Consider the following 10,095-nt stretch of genomic DNA (forward strand, 5'->3'; position numbering starts at 1 on the left):
GTGGATTCTGACTCACATCTATCAGAGTAGAACTGTACTGTATGGAGTTTTCAGTGACTGAATTTTTGGAAGTAGACCAACAGGTCTTTCTTCCAAGGGACCTCTGGATAGACTTGAACCCCCAACCTTAAGATTGACAGCAGACCACATGAACCTTTTGTACTACCAATCCAATATAAAAGAGGGAGGAACAACTCAGCGAAGGAGGGTGACAATAGTTGCACAAATGAAACAATGTCAACAATGTCACTAAATTGAACATGTAGAAAGTGTTGAATTAGTGAAATGTTTTGCTGTATATATTCTCCACAACAAAAACAAAGATCAAATTTGTTTAAACAGTACAGTGATCACCCCTAGAATGAATTTTTGATATGCACGTATTGACACTTTAGTTACATGCTTCTATTGACTCTATAAATCAAAAGCATTGTTGATAATACTAACTTGCTATAAATGAAAACAATTGATTAAAAAAGAAAGAAGATGCATAGAAGGAAGACAATCATATGCCTATGGAAGCAGAATGGAGTTGCAAGCCAAGATGCTTGGGACTACAAGAAGAGACTACCACTTGTCTGTCAGTTTGCCATACTGTGGTGGCTACTGTGTTGCTGTGATACTGAAAACTATTCCACCAGAATTTTAAAAGCTAGCAGGGTCATCCTTGTTGAACAGGTTTCAATCGAGCTTCAAGACTCAGACAGGCTAGGAAGAAAGTGAGACAGATCACTTCTGAATGGTTAGCCACTAAAAACTTTATTAATAGCAGAACACTGGTATAGTGCCAGAAGATGAGCCCCTCAGGTTGGATGGTAATCAAACTACAACTGAGGAAGAGCTGTATTCTCAAAGCAGAGTTGACCCTAAAGATGTGGATGGAGCAAAGCTTTCAGGATCTTCATTTGCTCATGGTGCACAAATCAAAATGAGAAGAGAAAGCTGCAAGCACCCATTAATAATGAGAATGTGGGATCTACAGGGTGTGAATCTTGTAGGAAAATTGGAAGTCATAAAAAAGAAGAGGACTGAATGAAGATCATTATTCCTAGGCATTAGTGAGCTGAAATGTACTGGTATTGGCCATTTTGAATCAGGCTATTATATGGTTTACTATGCTGGGAACGACAAACTGAAGAGGAATGGTATCACATTCATTGTCAAAAGGAGCATTTCAAGATCTATCTTAAAGCACAATGCTGTCTGTAATAGGATAATATCCATATACCTACAAGGAAGACCAGAATCTTAGTGTGGAACAGCTGGATAAGAACTGGACTGCAAGGTTGGTTTGAACCGCAAGGTCAGTGGTTCAAACCTACCAGTGTCCCCTGGGAAATCCTATCTATGAAGAGTAGATCTGAGTCAGAACTGATTTGATGGCACTTAATGACAACAACAACAAGGAAGACCAGTTAAAACTATTATTATACAAATTTATGCATCAACCACTAAAGTAAAGATGATAAAACTGAAGACTACTACTAACAACTTCTTCAATCTGAAAATTATCAAGATGCATTGAGAATTATTGGTGATTACAATGTGAAAGTTGAAAACAAAAAGGAAGGGTCCATAGGTGGAAAATAAAATCTTAGTGATAGAAATGATAACCTTGGTGATAGAAATGATCACATGAGGGAATCTTACAAGACCAATGATTTATTCATTGCAAATACCTTTTCTCAACAACACAAAAGTTTATCCTACACATGCACCTCACCATATGGAATACACAAGAAACAAAATGATTACATCTGAAGGAAGAGAGGCTTGTTGTTGTTGTGAAATGCCGTCAAGTCCATTCCGACACACAGCGACCCAGTATAGGGTTTCTGAGAAGCAGCTGGTGAATTTGAACCACCGACCTTGTGCTTCAAACCAACCTTGACATCCTGCATTTATCCTACAGTACCACACCAGGAAGAGGGGCTAGCTCAATATCATCAGCCAAAACAAGACCAGGGCAGACTGTGGAACAGACTATCAGTTGCTCATATGCAAGTTCAGGCAGCAGCTGAAGATAATTAAGACAAGTTCATGGGACCTCCAAAAAATGACCTTAAGTAACTATATTATACCTAAATTTAGAGACCATCTGAACAACAGATTTGATATATTAGACACTAATGATCGAAGACCAGAAGAGTTATGGGATGACATCAAGAGCATCATAAGTGAAGAAAGAAAAAGGCAATTTGAAAGATGGAGAGAAATAAAAGAACAAAATGGATGTCAGAAAGATTCTGAAACTTGCTCTTTAACATACAAAGCTAAAGTGACTGAAAGAAATGAGGAAGTAAAAGAACTGAATGGAAAATTTTGAAAGGCAGCTCAAGAAAACCAAGTTAAGTATTATACTGAAATGTGCAAAGACCTGGTGTTAGGAAATCGAAAAGGTGAATATGTTCAGTATTTCTCAAGCTGAAAGAGCTAAAGAAAAAATTTAAACCTACAGTTGTAATATTGAAGGATTCACCCTATACAGGGATGCTATGGGTTGGGACCAACTCGGGAACAAGTAAAACAGCAAGGCAAAATATTGAATGATGGAGAAAGCATTAAAAGAAGATGGAAGGAGATGATGCACGGAGGAGATTGTAATCATTGCAATGAAATGATGAGTGTAAAACCAATGTTCTCCCATGTAAACTATCATTCAATTCACAATGAAAACTTAAAAAAAAAAAAATAGATGGAAGGAATAAACTGAGTCACTATTTGAAGAGTCCAAACAGCATTGAAGGCATTGGTGAAAACAAGACTCCAGGAATTGACAAGATACAAATTTAAATGTTTAAAAAAAAAACCTGATGCATCACTAGAGATTGCCCCAAAAATATGGAAGACAGCTACCTAGCCAACCAATTAGAAGATATCCATATTTGTGCCCATTACAAAAAAAAAGGTGAGCCAATGGAATGCAGAAATCTTGGAACGGTATCATTAACATCACATGTAAGTAAAATTTTGCTGAAGGTAATTCAAAAGCAGTTGCAGTAGTACATCAACAAGAAACAGTCAGAAAATCCAGACTCAGAAGAGGATGTGGAATGAGGGCTATCACTGCTGATGTAAGATGGGTCTAGGCTGAAAGCAGAGAATACCAGAAAGATGTTTGCTTGTGCTTTATTAACTATGCAAAGGAATTGGACTGTGGGAATTAAAGAATAAATGGGTATTTCAGAACACTTAATTGTGCTAATGAGGAACCTGTATATAGGAAAAGGAACAGTGGATCCAATAGAACAAGGGGATACTGAATGGTTTAAAATCAGGAAAGGTATTCACCAGGACTATATCCTTTCACCATACTTATTCAGTCTGTATGCTGAACAAATAATCCAAGAAGCAGGACTATATGAAGAAGAGTGTGGCATCATGATTGGAGGAAGGCTGATGAACAACTTGCAATATGAAGATGACATAACCTTGCTTGTTGGAAGTGAGGAGAAATTCAAATATTCACTGATGAAAATCAAAGACTACAGCCTTTAGTATGGATTCCACCTTAATGTAAAGAAAACACAAATCCTCACAACAGGACCAATAAAAAACATCGTGATAAATTGTTTGACAACAATTGAAGTTGTCAAAGACTTCGTTTTGTTTGGATCCACAATCAATGCTCATGGAAGTACCAGTCAAGAAATCAAACAATGCATTGCATTAGACAAATCTACTGTACAAGACGTCTTTAAGGTGTTAAAGAGCAAAGGTCTTATTTTGATGACTAAGGTGTGCCTCATGGATTACATCTCAATGTCAAGAAAACAAAAATCCTCACCACTGGACCAATAAACAACATTCTTATCAATGGAGAAAAGATTGAAGTTGTCAAGGACTTCATTCTTCTTGGATCAACTATCAACACTCGCGGAAGTAGCAGTCAAGAGATCAGACGATGTATTGCACTGGGCAAATCTGCTGCACAGGAACTTTTTAAAGTATTGAAGAGCAGAGATGTCAGCTTGAGGACTAAGGTGCGCCTGACCCAGGCCATTGTGTTTTCAATAGCCTCATATGGATGCGAGAGCTGGACAGTGAATAAGGAAGATCGTAGAAGAATTGATGCCTTTGAGTTGTGGTGTTGGAGGAGAATACTGAAAGTGCCATGGACTGCCAAAAGAACCAATAGGTCTGTTTTGGAAGAAGTGCAGCCAGAGTGCTCCTTGGAGGCCAGGATGGCTAAGCTTCGTCTCTCCTACTTTGGACATATTGTCCGGAGGAAACAATCGTTGGAGAAGGATGTCATGCTGGGTAAGGTGGAGGGTCAGAGAAAAAGAGGAAGACCCCCAACGAGATAGATCAGCCAGGTGGCATCATTGATGGACTCAAGTGTGGCAGTGGTAGTGAGGTTGGCCCAGGATCGGACATTGTTTCGTTCTGCTGAGCATGGGGTCGCTATGAGTCGGTTCCTACTCAATGGCACCTGACAACAACAACAACAAGGTGTGCCTCAGCATTTTATTTTCAATTCCCTCACATGCAATTGAAAGTTGGAAAATGAATAAGGAAGACCAGAGAAATATTGGTGAATTTGAATTATGGTGTTGGAGAAGAATATTGAAAGTATCAGGGACTGCCAGAACAAACAAATCCATGTTGGAAGAAATACAGCCAGAATACTCCCAAGAAGCTAGGATGGAAAGAGGTCATCTCTTGTACTTTGGATATGTTATCAGAAGGGATCAGTCCTTGGAAAAGGACATCATGCTTAGAAAAGTGGAGGGTCGGCGAAACAACAACAAACAAAACCCCACAAACAGTGGCACAGTGACAGCAACACTGGGCTCAAACATAACAGCAATTGTGAGGACGGAGCAGGACCAAGCAGTCTATTCCATTCTGTTTTGCATAGGGTTGTTAGGAGTCGAAAATGACTCAACAGCACCTAACAACTAATAACCAGAAGACGGTCATAGAACAGATTCTCGTTCAAAGCCTCAGAAAGAATCAACACAACTGACATCCTAATTTCAGACTCGTAGTCCCCACAACTGTTGTTGTTTTTAGGTGCCATCAAGTCAACACCGACTCATAGCAACCCTATGCACAACAGAACAAAACACTGCCTGGCTCCACATCAACCTCACAATCCTTGCCAAGCCTGAGTTCATTGCTGTTGCCACTGTGCTAATTCATCTCATTGGGGATCTTCCTCTTTTTCTCCAACCTTCCACTTTATCAGATTGGTCCTTCCTGACAATATGTCCGAAGTTTGAGAGGCGAAATCTGGCCATCCTGGCTTCCAAGGAGCATTCTGGCTGTACTTCTTCCAACATACAACTGTTTTGTTCTTTTGGAGATTCATGGTACTTTAAAAATTCTCCTCCAACACCATAACTCACATGCATCAATTTTTCTATGGTCTGATTCAGGGTCCAACTTTCACATGTACATGAAGTTAATGAAAATAACCATGGCTTGGATTAGGCACACTTTAATCCTCAAACTGGTATCTTTTGTTATTCAACACTTTAAAGACGTCTTGTGCAGATTTGCCTAATGCAATACATCCTTTGATTTCTTGACTGCTGCTTCCATGAATTTTGATGATTGATCTGAGCAAAATGAAGTTACTGATAACTTCAGTCATCTCTCCATTTGTATGGATGTTGTTCATTGAGCCAGTGCTGAGGATTTTTGTTTTCTTTACATTGAGATGCATTCCAGACCGAAGGCTGTGGTCTTTGATCTTCATCATTAAGTATTTTAAATCCTCTCCACTTTCATCAAGCAAATTTGTATCATCTGCATATTGAAGGTTGTTAATAAATCTTCCTTCAATCCTGATGCCACATATTCCCTCATATAATCCAGTTTCTTGGGTTACTTGCTCAGCATACAGATTGAATAAGCATGGTGAAAGAATACAACTCTGGTGTACACCTTTCCTCATTTTAATTCATTTGGTGTTCCCTTGCTCTGTTTGAACAACTGCCCCTTGGTCTATGTACAGGTTCCTCATGAGCACAATTAAGTGTTGTGGAATACTTATTCTCCGCAATGGTGTCCACAGCTTGTCATGATCCACACAATTGAATACCTTTGCATAGTCAATAAAGCACAGATAAACATCTTTCTGGTATCCTCTGCTTTGAGCCAAGATCCATCTGAAGTCAGCAATGATATTATTTGTTACACATTCTCTTCTGAATCCAGCTTAAACCTCTGGGGGTTCTAAGAAAATGTATGGTTGCAGCCATTTTGGAATTATCTTCAGCAAAATTTGACTTGCATGCAATATTAATGATATTGTCTGATGATTTCTGTTGGGTCATCTTTCTTTAGAATGGGCACAAATATGAATCTCTTCCTGTCAGAAGGCCAGATCTTACAAATTTCTTGGCATCGACAAGTAAGTGCCTCCAGTGTTTCATCAGTTTGTTAAAAGATGTCAATTTGTATTCCATCACTTCCTGGAACCTTGTTCTTGCCAATGCCTCCAATGCACCTTGGATTTCTTCCTTCAGTATCATTGGCTCTTAATCATATGCTACATGTTCAGATTGTTACATGTTGACAATTTCTTTTTGGTACAGTGATTCTGTGTATTCCTTCCATCTTCTTTTGATGCTTTCTGCATCATTCAACATTTTGCCCATTGTTGTGAAGTGCCATCAAGTCGATCCTGACCCATAGTGACCCTAGGAGCAGCTGGTGAGCATGAACTGCCGACCTTGAAGTTCAAACTTTGTAGTCTGGCACATTAACCCAAAGCACCACACCAGGAATCCCATAGAATCCTTCAATAACACAAGTCGAGGCTTGACTTTTTTCTTCAGTTCCCTTAGCTTTAGAAGTGCTGAGCATGTTTTTCCTTTTTGGTTCTCAAAATTCAGGTCTTTGCACATTTTTTATATTTGACTTTGTCTTCTTGAGCTGACCTTTGAAATTTTCTGTTAAGCTCTTGTACCTCCTCCTTTCTTTCATTTGCTTTAGCATCTCTATACTTGTGAACAAGTTTTAGAGCTTCTTCTGACACCCATTTTGGTATTTTCCTTCTTTCTTAGGTTAATTAACTTTTGCTTTCTTCCTGTGTTATGTTCTTGATGTCATCCTACAACTCTTCTGGTGTTTGATCTTTATTGTGTAATGCATCAAATCTGTTCTTCAGATGATCTCTAAATCTTCGTGGGATACGTTCAAGGCCTTAATTTGGTTCTCATGGACTTGCTCTTTAATTTTCTTCAGCTTCAGCCTGAACTTGTATATGAACAACTTTTTATCTGTTTCACAGATTGCCCCGGCCTTGTTTTGGAGCTTTTCCACTGTCTGTTTCCGCATACGTAATCAATTGATTTCTATGTATTTCATCTGGTGAGGTCCATGTGTATAGTCGTCTTTGATGTTGTTTAAAAAAAGGTATTTGCAGTGAACATATCATTAGTCTTGCAAAATTCTATCATGCGATCTCCAGCATTGTTTCTATCACCAAGGCCATCTTTTCCAATGACGGATCCTTCTTCTCTGTTTCCAACCTTTGCATTTCAATCACCAGTAATTATAAGTACATCTTGATTGTGGTAGTGGTGGTGGTGGTTATGTGCTGTGGAATCGGTTCTGACTCATAGTAACCCTGCATAGGGTTTTCGAGGGTGTTAATCTTTACAGGAACAGGAAGCCTCATTTTTCTCCTGACATCTTGACTGTATGTTTGATTAAATTACGACTGAAGAAGTTGGTAGAATTCTTCAATTTTATCATCACTGGCTTTAGTGGTTGGTATGTAAATTTGAATAATAGTGGTGTTTACTGGTCTTCTTTGTAGGCATATGAATATTGTCCTATCACTGACAGCATTATAGTTCAATAGATCATGATATGTTCTTTTTGATGATGAATGTGATGCCATTCCTCTTCAATATGTCATTCCTGGCATAGTAAACTATGTCAGATTCAAAATGGCCAATACCAGTCCATTTCAGCTCATTAGGATGTTTATGTGTTCCATTTCATTTTTGACAATTTTCAATTTTACTAGAGTCATACTTCATACCCTCCATGTTCCAACTATTAATGGATGTCTATAGCTGTTTCTATTAATTTGAGTTGTGCCCCATCAGCAAATGAAGGTCCCAAAGGTCTTACTCCATTCACATCATCACGGTCAACTCTACTTTGAGGAGGCAGCTCTTCCCCAGTGTATTTTGAGTGCCTTCCAACTTGGGTGGCTCATCTTCCGGCATTATATCTGACAATGTCTGTTGCTCTTCATCATGTTGCAGTATTCCATGTTCTGGTGCTGATAGTGTTCCACTGCTATTCATAAGGTTTTCAGTGACTAAATATTTGGAAGTAGTCCATCTCTCCTTCTTCCTATTCTGGCTCTGCCTGGAAGCTCAGCTGAAACCTATCTACCATGGATGACCCTGCTGATATTTGAAACACTTGTGGCAAAGCTTCCAGAATCACAGCAACACAAAAGCCACCACAGTTCAACAAACTGACAGACTAGTGGTAGTCCACAACTGTAGGACAATTAACTTTTGTTCTTATAAGCTACCCACTTTTTGATACTTTGTTTAGGCAACCCAAGGAAATTAGTGCAGCATATGATCCAAGCCAGCCAATTTAAGACAATAAGTTTTAATCCCTGGACCATTTAAGCAACTTTAAGAAGTCTTCTCAGCCTCCCAGACTGAGCCAACCTAGGCATTTCCATAAACCAGCCTTCATCATCTTCCTCTGCTGAGCTCACCATGTCGGTTGTGAAGACTCTGAACCCCCAGGCTGAGGTAGTCCAAGCCTAGCTAGCCTTGATGGTCAATAGCAGTGCTGCCTGGGGGCTGCTGGTCATGTCGAGGAGCAACCCGGGGCCCAATGATAGATACCAGGAAGATACCTGTTTCTAGTGTTGGAGACATCAAGCTTACTAAAGATGGCTATGTGCTGCTTAACGACTTGCAAATACAATACCCAATAGCCTTCTTAATAGCAAATCTAACAGCCTTCTTAATAGCAAAAGTAGCAAGGGTGCAGGAAGACATGGCTGGTGGTGGTACTACTTCCAGCATCTTGATCATTAGAGAACTGCTGAAGTAGATGGACCTCTGTATTTATGAAGGTCTGAAATCCAGACTAATAACTGAAGGATTTGAAATGGCAAAGGAAAAGCACTTGTATTTTTGGAACAAATCAAAGTAAGCAAAGAGATGGAAACAGAAACACTGATATAGATAAGGCTGGAACATCTCTGCATATGCTGAGCTTGCTGTCATCTTAACATAGGCCATGGTTGACTCCATCTGGCCATTAAAAAACAAGATGAATCGAATGACCTTTTCATTGTTGAAGTCATGGAGATGAAACACACATCTGAAACTGACATAAGCTTAGTCAGAGGGCTTGTTGTGAACCATGGAACAAGGCATCCTGATAAGAAGAGTAGAAAATGCATACATCCTCACATGCAATGTATCATTAGAATGTGGGGGGGAAAAAAGAGAGAGAACTCTGACTTGATTTACAAGAGTACAGAAAATTGTGAAGAAAAAACTGAAAAATTCATTGATGATAGAGTCAAAAAGAAAACAGAACTGAAAAAGAAAGTCTGTCGTGGTCGCTATGAGTTGGTACCGACTCAATGGCACCTAACAATAACAACAACAAGTAATTCCAATAAAGGATTTGTTGTTATTAATCAAAAAGGAAGTGACTCTTCTTCCCTAGAACAATTGCAAAGAAAAGCATAGTGGCTTATTGCAGGATTAAACATAAAAACATGAAAAGGTTGATGCTTGCCTGTGATGAGGTGGATCTATATTCTTAAGATGACCTAAAGTCTGAATTTAGAGATCATCTGAAGAACAGATTTGATACATTTAACACTAAAAACCTAAGACCAGAAGAGTTGTGGGATGACATCAACAATATCATACAGGAAGAAAGCAAACAGTCATTAAGAAGACAAGAAAGAAGGAAAAGGTCAAGATGGATGTCAGAAGAGACACTGAAACTTGCTATCCAGCATAGTGATGCTAAAGCAAATGGAAGAAATGAGGAGGTACAAGAGCTAAACAGAAAATTTCAAAGATCAGCTCGAGAAGATAAAAGCCAAATATTACAACAAAATGTGCAAAGACTTGGAAT

At 39.0% G+C, this 10,095-nt stretch overlaps 1 pseudogene; it reads left to right on the forward strand.

Annotated features, from left to right (window-relative positions):
- Positions 1-8,705: 8,705 nt before the first annotated feature.
- The window catches only part of LOC102835004, a 9,705-nt pseudogene continuing 8,315 nt past the window's right edge, over positions 8,706-10,095 (forward strand).

Source organism: Chrysochloris asiatica, unplaced genomic scaffold (assembly GCF_000296735.1).
Source record: "Chrysochloris asiatica unplaced genomic scaffold, ChrAsi1.0 scaffold00160, whole genome shotgun sequence".
Taxonomy (NCBI): domain Eukaryota; kingdom Metazoa; phylum Chordata; class Mammalia; order Afrosoricida; family Chrysochloridae; genus Chrysochloris; species Chrysochloris asiatica.